At 43.8% G+C, this 10,411-nt stretch overlaps 1 protein-coding gene across 1 annotated transcript in view; it reads right to left on the reverse strand.

Annotated features, from left to right (window-relative positions):
* The window catches only part of KAZALD1 (Kazal type serine peptidase inhibitor domain 1), a 194,078-nt gene extending 184,980 nt beyond the window's left edge, over positions 1–9,098 (reverse strand). The window contains exon 1 of the mRNA XM_085606484.1: positions 8,913–9,098. The gene's annotated coding sequence lies outside the window, so the exon portion shown is untranslated. The remainder of the gene's footprint in view (positions 1–8,912) is intronic.
* Positions 9,099–10,411: the final 1,313 nt, after the last annotated feature.

A 10,411-nucleotide genomic window follows, 5' to 3' on the forward strand; every position in this document is an offset into this window, starting at 1 on the left:
CAAAACTGTTTCCGATCATGTACGCTTTGCAGAGATGTTGGTTTGGTTACTACTAATGACTAAACATTTCTCTGCATTTGGGGAACAAAATCATTCTAGATTCACTCTGGATTTTGTTAACATTCCCACTTTCACTGCCCAATGTTACCACAGAAGTGACAAACAGTGTTGTTCTTCAACATGTCAACATTTGCATAAAAAATTATTCACCATCTCTCTTCCACAGTCCTGCATTTTCACATTTTCATTCTCATTCTCACACCTTGCATTAGGGGCATCCCATTCGTTCCAGCACTGCCAGATTTAACATAAGCCAAATCAGAACAAATCATCTGATTTCTGGTATTCCTCTCAAATTGCTTCATCTACTACTGTATTTGGAAAGGTTTAAAATGACATCAATACTCTCTGTTTGTCGGCACATCTCACTTTTCTGCATATGATTACAAAGCTCCGGATGCAAACCCATAACAAAAGCAGAGATTAAACCACTAGCACAGTCTTTCTCAGGAACTTGCTATGCTTCTTGGAAATCTGCATATTTCTCTCATAATAAGCATGCACACACTATTTTGGCTCTTGTGAAGATTTCAAAATCTTTGCCCAATCGATATCTTTCTCAGGCACCCTCCTTTTCAAATGCTCAATCACCTGTTTATATTTGTCAGCTACGACATCAAAAGAAGCATTACTTGGCACAATCCCTGGAGGGTCTTCAGTCGGCCAAGCAACAGCAACCTAACACTCAGTTTACAAATCACTGGGAACTACATTCTCAAACAATGTTTTCAAATCAGTCCGGATCTTTTTTTAAATGATAGTCAACCTATGAACTGCCTTGATCCACTTTTCATGTTCCTCTCGCAAGTTTGGATAATTTGTCAAAAAGGCATAAAGATCAGCTCTCATCCAGGGAACATGCACATAAGTCTCTCAACATTTCTTTTAGTTGCTGTCCTTCTTTTCCACTTTACTTTAAGTCACTCCACTCCTGTGTCTTTTTAACTAAATCTTTAAAATGACCCCTAAAGTCTTAAAACTCAATGTCTTTAACTTATCATTGATCAAATCCATCTTGTAATTTCTTCTCATACTTTCAATTTACTTATATCTACCTCACACTCATAAGCTAATTCTTCAAGCTTGTCATGTACCTCAGTTGCACATCTTGTTGCTTCTTATCTAATTTCATCACATTGTATGACAAGAGCCTATTTAAGGCAACTGTCCCTAAGAAAAGTTCTCCAAATTCAAATTTTAAAAGACAAAAATAATAACTCTCTCTGTTGGGAGTCTATTAAATAACAACAACAACAGCAGGTGGTTCAACTAAAGATAGAGAGATGTAATACCCCTACTAGTACCTGGCAAAATTCTGTGATTGCAATTTCAGATGAAGCGCTCATTATTGTGCTAACAACCACATATGAAACTTGTCCTTATATTTGTACACCTGTACTTTCTCCTGCTACACCCATAGAAGGTACTACAGCAGGACCAGGTCCATTTCTCTGTATGCCATCAGTATATGGAGGAGGTCTGGAATTCAAAACATCATTTTAAAAGTTATCCTCATCTTGATTTTTTCTCCCTTTCCCTCATCTGCTTTCTCCTTTTCTGTTGACTCCTTGACTACTGTATATAATACTTCACTCACTCCTTCAAATCCTCACTTCTCTCCCCTCGGTCCCACTTGCTTTCTAACCATTGTCTAAATGAACCTTTCATCAGCTTTGACATTTTCTTTCTCTCCTTTTCTGTAGCTATTTCATCCCATTAATTCAGCGCCTCAAACTATCTAGGTCTAGGTAACGGCTTTCTGTCATTCATGGTGTGTCTCAGGATATCTAGCTTTCTAAAATTAAAGGGTATATGCATGACTAAAAGAAATGCAGGTACATGTATAGGAGCCAATCTCCATCATCATTTCCTATGCAGGCATTCCCTTGGCCAGTAATTTCTGGCCCACTGTAGAAGGTACAATAGAAACTTTATGCTTTTTCAAAACAGCACCCATTATTTCTGCTCAAAAGAATGTAAAACCACACAAAATAAACTAGTGAACAACAACCAGTACCAGCAAGGCTATGTCAAATGTCAAACAATCGCAGCACGACTCTGTTAGTAACCAACTGTAGGACACTGGGTTTCTGTTGTAGTAACCCCCCACTTTTTGCCAGACTACTGATGCACTTTGACTTGATGTGCCCTGGGTCCCTGCCAATCAGGTTCCCAGGGCCTGTGTTATTTCCCAAAACTGTACCTTGTAACCCTAATCAGACCTCTCTGGCCACATGTCAGTCCCTTGTAAAAGGTACCCTGGGTACCAAGGCCATTGTAGACAGGGAAGGCCTCTAAGGGCTGCAGCACTTATTGGGCCCCCCTTTGAGGCCCGTACCTTCACACACACTGCCATTGCAGGCTGCATGTTTTGGTGCAGAACAAAGTAAAGAGTCGACATGGCACACATCTCTGTGTGCCATGCCTACAACCCACTGCCCTGGCCTAGGTCAGCCACCCCTCTAGCTGGGTGCACTATACTAGTGGTGAGGGTACAGTTGCATGAGCCCTGTACCCCTACAGTGTCTAAGCCAATTCTTAGACATTGTAAGTGCAGTAATGCCATTAAGAGTATATAGTGCTCGGAGTTTGTTAATACGAACTCCACAGCACCATAATGGATTTACTGAAAAGTGGGAAGTATGTATCAGCGCACATTAAACCCATACTGATGCCAGTGTGGGATTTAATGAAAAATGCACTCAGAGGGCATCTTAGAGATGCCCCTTGAAAAACGACCAGCCTCTGATGGGTTTCCTGACTGGTACACACCAGCCTGCCACCACGAGACATGTTTCTGGACCCCTGGGGTGGGAGCCTTCGCTCCTTGAGCCCAGAAACAAAGCATTTCCTGGGCAGAGGTATTCACACCTCCCCCAGGCCAGGAAAAGCCATCTGTGGGAGGGGAGCTTCTATTGGCTGAACGTGCCCTGTTTGCTGTTACTCGTGTACTCCTAATGACTGTTCAGTGCTATAACTAGAATCTTAACTGGCACATATTTATATGTGATGATATCATTTCTGTTTATTTTCCAGAGACCAAAAGAACGGGAAAACTGACCTTCATCATGAAAATAAATAGAGAAAAGGTTGAATTACAAATGTGCCAACACTGAGTGATCTCACGACTGTGTGCCAGGGCAATTGACCTGCTGACTTGCTGACCCAAGACAATATCAGTAAGGAAGGAGTTTGGAACAGAGGGATGGGGCCAAGAACACAACCTCGCTATATTCTGATGATGTTCTCTTGTATGTGACAAATCTGTGTACAGACAATGCCTAAACATTTGCAGATTTTCATTGATTATAGGGAATACTCAAGATATAAGAATAACTGGGCCAAATCCATTGTGCTGGCAATTAACAGCTGGAAATGGGCAAATGACCCAGAGAAGAATCCCTTTCAGTCGAGATAACTTCAGATCCTTGGGGAGAGAAGTCACTCAAGAAAATAATACATTTTTAATGTAAAGTGAAATCTATGAAAATTAATATCAAGTGCATAAGATTCTGGATACAAGAATTGCTAGGAAGCAATAGTAATATTTTGGTAGATTGGAAGGAATTTGACCATTACACAACTTTTCTATCACAAATCCTGATAAACTTGGAATCCCACAATTGAGATTGTGTTCTTTAGGGGTGGCACTGTCATGATCTGTGGTATACCATGCAGCACATGGTGGGTGGATAAGTGTCATTATCTAAATTTGCTCATGCTGAGTGCATTCAAAGGAAGGAAAGGTTAGAGGTGGTCATAAAATGCTAGAGATGCCTGATGAAAGATTTTGCATATCAGGAGGGCACACTACTTGTTTGCATCCAAACACAACCTACATTTCTCATGATTCCATTGATAATATTTTGGAAATGTCAGTGGCTATTTTGAAGGCATTTGGGTATAACCTTCCAACTTTTTAACAGGCTCCTTGCTAGGCAATGTAGACACTTAAGGTCCTATTATGACCATTGGTGCAGTGGGAGTGGGTGATATGCCACCACCACGCTCCCATGCGCCAAAGCCGTGGTTAAGCCACCTGCCAGATTGGGAGTTTTCTCCTGACTGGTGGGCTGTTTTATGGCGTTCCCACAGTGGTGCCTCCGAAAATGGGCCCTGGAATGGGAACGCCAAAAACAGTACCAGCATGGCATGGACTGAAAAGTACATGCCGTGCAGGAACTGGTGTGCATGCATCCCGGGGGCGAATGTTGTGACCCCCCATGCATGCATCCACATGGCATGAGGCACCAGTGTTTCCTCTCCGCCACGGTTTTCATGCCATGAAAACCGTGGCAGAGAGAAAACTCATAATATGCTTGGTGGGACCACGGCATATTTATCTTGTCTACATATCACCTCCATTTGAACAATACAAGGCAAAGTATTGCTAGAGTATCTCTATAGCTGCTTATAAATCGTTAGGATCAGATCTTTCAGGCCAAATGACACATCCACCATCACATGAAGGAATCTCGAGTTCTTTGAAAAGAAACAAGTCCATCGCAACATGATAGCAACCCTCAAACTCACCTCACGTGACATTTCATTTACCTGTTGATATTTTACAATGTTCTAAAAAGATTCAATGATTATCTGACATTACATTTCACCACTACACTCCCTGCCCCTGCTGCTGATGGGCAGAGCACCGCTATCAAGAGCACAGTGGCCACCTATATAATTGCTCTGTACTATTTGATTATTGCTTGTCACTGCTGGTGGTACGACTGACTATTGAATCATTAAAAGACAAACCATAACTTAGCAAAGTCTAATGAGCATCTGACCAAGAACTTTAAATCATTAATTTGCCAGCTGATACTCAGTATTTGACAAAATCTATCTTGTATTTTCATCTAAGGAATTTGAATGTATTTGTGTATATATGAGATTTTGTTTTCCCTCTAAAATCGAACTTGCACAAAGTACAGTAGGCCACACTGACTTCTTGTGGGCGGATCAGAACAAACGTCTGTTTCGATGAAGCAGACGTTGTCAGCCTGCAGGTCTTGCACGTCCTACTACTTTCAAGTGGAGTACTGTCTTGATTCACCACTGTAGCCACTCTACCCTATACCTCAGATGTCAAGCATTCTCTGGAATGGCATGCTGAAGTTGTTGGCCATGAGTCTGAAAACAAATCAAACCATAACCCTCAATGAATGGTGATGAAGACACCATCTAGTTCACAACAGGTGTGATTTAGGTAAATAGAAATTAGGGAAAACCCTATTTAATTCTTCATTTGAGAACAATGAAACACATTCTGGAGCACAGTCAACCCCATGTCTTCCACTCAAATTTGTAAGTATGGATATTGATGATTCTGAAGTTGCAATATACAGATAAAAATTACACTCGTAAAATATGCTGTCCAGATACTTTTTCTATCCTGGGACTTGGCAGCTCACTAGTGCCTGAGAGCACCTTGTTTCAGATAGGATTGCTGTCATAGCTAAGCATTTACATCTATGCATCCACCCACTTCCAATCCATTTAAATGCAGGTCTCCAACACAGGACCATTGTTGCAGGACGGGACCATGGTTGCAAGCACTCGTTAATATCTTAGAGACACAATTGGCCATGTTTCTTTGGCACCTTTGAGTTTTGGGACCATGAGTCTAAATGTCTTCACTGGAGTCATTGTAATCGGTGTAAAGATCACAAATATGGGAAGGAGGTGCTCCGCAGAAGTAGCGGCACCATCTCTTCCCTATTGCGCCCCTTCCATTGACAGTTTTCAAACATATTATAAAGGCAACTCATTCCAACCAAGGCCTCTGCCACTAGTCATCCAGTCTTCATTTTGCTTTTATGCCAGGTAGGAGAGCCCAGAACAGGGTAATAAGCACTGGCAAAGCCAATAGTGTAGATGCTGGTACTTGAGTGCTGACGAAATAAATTTAAAAAAGTCTGCTGCAATGCAAAACAATTTGAACAAAAGAAATGATGGCTTTGTGCATACAGTGCATGATGAGATAGACAGTTAAATGTGTGCTGATAGTGTGAACGTTTCAGTACAAATGAGTCCATCATACATTCCAATGGAGGCAGAAGGGTACACCCAAACATTCAATAGAAAGAAGATGAGACAAAAATACTCCTGCTGGGTACTTGAAGATGTGATTGACAATGATTTCAGCCCGCGTATGATGGTTCCAGAGTAAAAGAAGACAATGACTAAAGGAGGATGAACCAATGCCCCTTAAAACATGCACAGAACACAATTTGTTTTACATGAATGGTGCTAATGCCTTTACACGTCAAACCTACAAAGAGGCACTGCCATCCATATCAGGGATGCTGCCTTCTGATCAATGGTGAAGCCATTCGGGCTCTACCAAGCAATAGTTAAAATGTTAAGGGTTATTGAGGCCTCCATTTCTGGCAGACAAAGGAGTGAACACCTGGGAGGAAGGCTCCCCTTCCTCTCCTCTAACAACAAACAAGCACTTTTGTTAGTCCATGTGAAGGAGTGTCCACTGCAGATGACTGGTGACCCTTCTTCTTCCTGCAGGTAGATTCAAAGCTCTCCCTCATCCCGGAGCCCAGAACAAAATGTTTCTACAGTCAATTTATTCTTGTGAAAATTGAGGTCCCTGTCTCTCTTTGACACTGGCTTAATCTTCTCCTGGTAACTCACTCTTGAACAGTATAGGTGTGAACCAAGTAAAGCCATGTATACGGGAATGGAGGTAAATCTTGTAGTTATTATCTTCAATTTGTTGATGTATGTAAATCCACATACAGAATAGAAAGCTGCCAGAGTCCTTGCAGTCCTGGGCTTACATCGAGCGAAGAATGAAATACAACAGAAAAGGAACCAGTTGGGAAAAAGGAAAGGCTGAATCATTGAAGGATGGGGTGGAAGGGAAGGGGAGGGAGGGGTCGGGGATGGTAAGAGAAGGAAATGGAAGGGGAAGGGAGGGGAGAAGGCAGGAGGGAACGGCAAGGGAAGGGAAAGAAGGCGAGTGGATGGGAGGAAGGGAGGGGAGGGCAGGGCAGGGGAAGGGAGGAAGGAAGAAAGGAAGTCTGCCTCTAAGACGAGGGTGATAAAGTTAAGATGCAAAGGCAATTTCCCAATTTGGAATCAGTAATTTTTCAATGTTTTGCCACCAGGTTTCATTAAAATAACATTGATACATTTAAATTGATATCATACATTGAGCACCGATTCGGTATTTGGAAGGGAGGTCGACAACACGACCTTCCAAATACTGAATTGGTTCGTGGTCACAATCCCATTTTGAGAGTGGATAAACGTTTGCCAATTCCTACAGTGGGATTATATTTTTGTCCTCGCAAACACTTCAATTTGGAGAGTTTCCGACCGTAAAAATGTGTAATCTGGCCCTATATAAAGAAACTGGCAGAGTCGACTCTTAAAACGTAACACCAATTTTTCATCATACGGCGGCGTCCGTCTCATCGTTGGCTACAATTTAAGCACACGGGCATGGTCTTTGTTCTGCCCTTATTTTGTCATCTTGTTTTAATGTACCTCATCTGTCAGTGCCATCTGCTTCAGGCTTAAGAAGACTCCGTTCACAAACAGCAAGCTCGAGGCCGACAGCAGAGCTTTAAATAGAATATCCCAAACAATCCCAAACGGGAAACAGGAAAGCTAATGTTGGCAACACAACACGGCTCCCAAATAAAACACATGGCCGCTGTGGCCTGAACCAAACTTAGGGACAACACCGGCCATGAGCAGCATAACAGGGCTTGTGTGTGAGCTGGACAGCCGTACCCTGGAGACGTGAGCTGCTAGGTCCAATCAAGAAGCAGTCCTGTCTAGACTCGTCCTCTGATTGGTCGTCGGTGTAGACTACAAAAGGCTTCAGGCTCGGCAATAAGGAGGACGCAGACACCACCACCCGCTGGTCAAAAGCGCTCTGCAGAAAGTACACGCGGCTTCAAAATTATATGTTTTATCCCACACTCTGATGCAATTACATCCACTAGAAATGTGCGCATGTGTGAGATCAAATACAGCGGCAATGGTTAGTTAGCCAAGTTAAAATAACTAATAGCCTATCAGAGTAAAACAAAACATAATTAATCTCATGTTGGCTCGTGACTGGTGCAAGAGAGCAGCTATGCTTTGGTCACTGCAAGGCACACACATTGGAGAACTTACACGTTAAAAGCAACACAGTGAAGCGGTGCCGTTTAATAATTGCTACCGAGTGCTTAAGGCAAGTACAGTCTCTGAGAATAAAGCATGTGAGTAGTAAACCTTACTATCTCGTGCGGCTGATTCTCCGAACTCTGTCAGGTTGGCACGAATGAATATGCACACGAATGAGGTCTGTAGATTTCGGAAGTGAAAAGTAACGATTAAAGTTATTGTGTCTTCAGTTACAAGTCGGGGGCGAGATGTCTGTACAAATAAAAGTGGAACATTTCCGAGGACACGCACTCCGGGGCATATTATCCAGTAACGGCGTTACAATTATCGCCGCTTTAGCGGCAGAAAACGGACGCTAAATCGGCGATAATGGGCTTGATAATATGCCCGTGAGAATTCCCATAGAAGCCCATGTTCTGGTGTCAACATGGGCTTCTATGGGAATTCTCGAGGGCATATTATCAAGCCCATTATCGCCGCTTTACCGGCAGTTTTCTGCCGCTAAAGCGGCGATAATTGTAACGCCGTGCTAGATAATATGTCCCTCCGTTTCTCCCAGTCTCGGCCTAATGGATTATCTGTTTTATAGCTGTCGGTCACAAGTTTGCGTTTTCCAGGTTTCCATTCTCTATCAGTGAGTTCTGAATTCTGTATATCTGCGTATAAAAGTGTTTCTTTCATGCTTGCTGCTGTCAGTGATTTGCACTGATGCTTACCTCAGCCCGGCTCTGATGTCCCGTGCGCTTGGCAGGTATCGGCGCGTCCCCCCTGCAGTACCGCTACAGCGCCGCCGCGTCTGCCAACGGCTCAGGCGGTCTCCTAGGCATGGGATCGGTAGTGAGATGTGCACGGCTCCCTCCCTCCTCTGTGTGAGATGCTGGTCTCAATAGCAGTTCTCCTGCAGTACCCTGTCTCCGCTTTGAATGAGAACCCGTGATGTCAGACTGAAATGTGACTCCCCTGGTTCCCCTCCCCGCCCCTCACGCGCACACTCATCGCTTTCTATGTGATAATGTGACTTGTTTTTAACACAGATCAAGCACATGTGAAAACACAGAGCCCCCGCACCACCTTGCAGGAATTTGCCCGCTTCAGCTGGGACCTCCCAAACGCAGCTGCCTGGATATCTCGTAGAGAAATCCCCCTTGCTGTACCACAAGCTGGCACCTAAGATTCAGTGACTCAACCTCTATTGCACTATTCACGTTTTAGTGAATTCCGCATGTACCACATAATATGGGAGAGGAAGTTAAGAGCAGAGTACCTTTTCACAATCGTTGTCCCATTCATGACAGGCCATCAGCACCACTTTTATATGTCCAGTGTTAGAAGTGGGGGGGAACGGAAGGGCACGGCGTGCCCCTACTTTGAAAAATTATGCTAGTCCGTTCCCCTACTTCTTGATTTAAAAAAAACGTCCCGGGACTGCCCTAATTCAGGCCCGGTTCTAGTAAGGCTTGAAGGCAGGCGCGAAACGCCATGGGGCTCAAAGTGCTTCAAAGACCGGGCGCGCACACACAGTTTCAGAGATTATCGCAGCCGTACCTGAGTACTTCACAGGTCTTTAAAAGACCATTTACATGTTAACGAGGCTTTGTTTATTTTTTCACCCCTTCATCTCCAACAGGGGCATGGCGAAAGGCGACAAATCCTTTCTTTGGCCGCGTTTGCCTACTGTCCTGCTGCGTGGATATTCTTTTTCTATGCAGCGCAGGAGAAAAGAAGTTTGTTTATTTTGATTCACCTTTCCCAACCCCTGCAGCTGCTTATCACTTCAGGCTGCGACACTAAGATTGACTAATGGAGTAGGTAGGAGAATGTGTCACTATTTGTTTTTCTTTTTAAATTCTGCACAGGCCCAGCAGGACATGTACTTCGTGTGTGCTTCATTTAATCCGTTTTTAGGTCTCGCCTGACCCAGCGCATGCGCTGGTCTGGCGAGACTTATTGAGAGGGCTCCAAAAAGTGCTACCAGGCCAGCCTAGAGCTACAGTGCATGTGCGCGGGTGCGCGCGCCGCCCTTCACCGCGATCTTACTTTCACTTTCGCGGCCACGCGGCCGCTTTGATGTGTGATCGTGATCGCGATCGTGATCACTTTCACTTTTGCGGCCGCACGGCTGCTTTGCATAGCCAATAGGTCTCGCTTTTGGGACCTTATAAGTATTTAGTTATGCAACTGTTGCATGGCTAAACACTTATAAGGTCCCAAAGGC

This window comes from Triturus cristatus, chromosome 1_2, assembly GCF_964204655.1.
Source record: "Triturus cristatus chromosome 1_2, aTriCri1.1, whole genome shotgun sequence".
In the NCBI taxonomy this organism is placed as follows: Eukaryota; Metazoa; Chordata; class Amphibia; order Caudata; family Salamandridae; genus Triturus; species Triturus cristatus.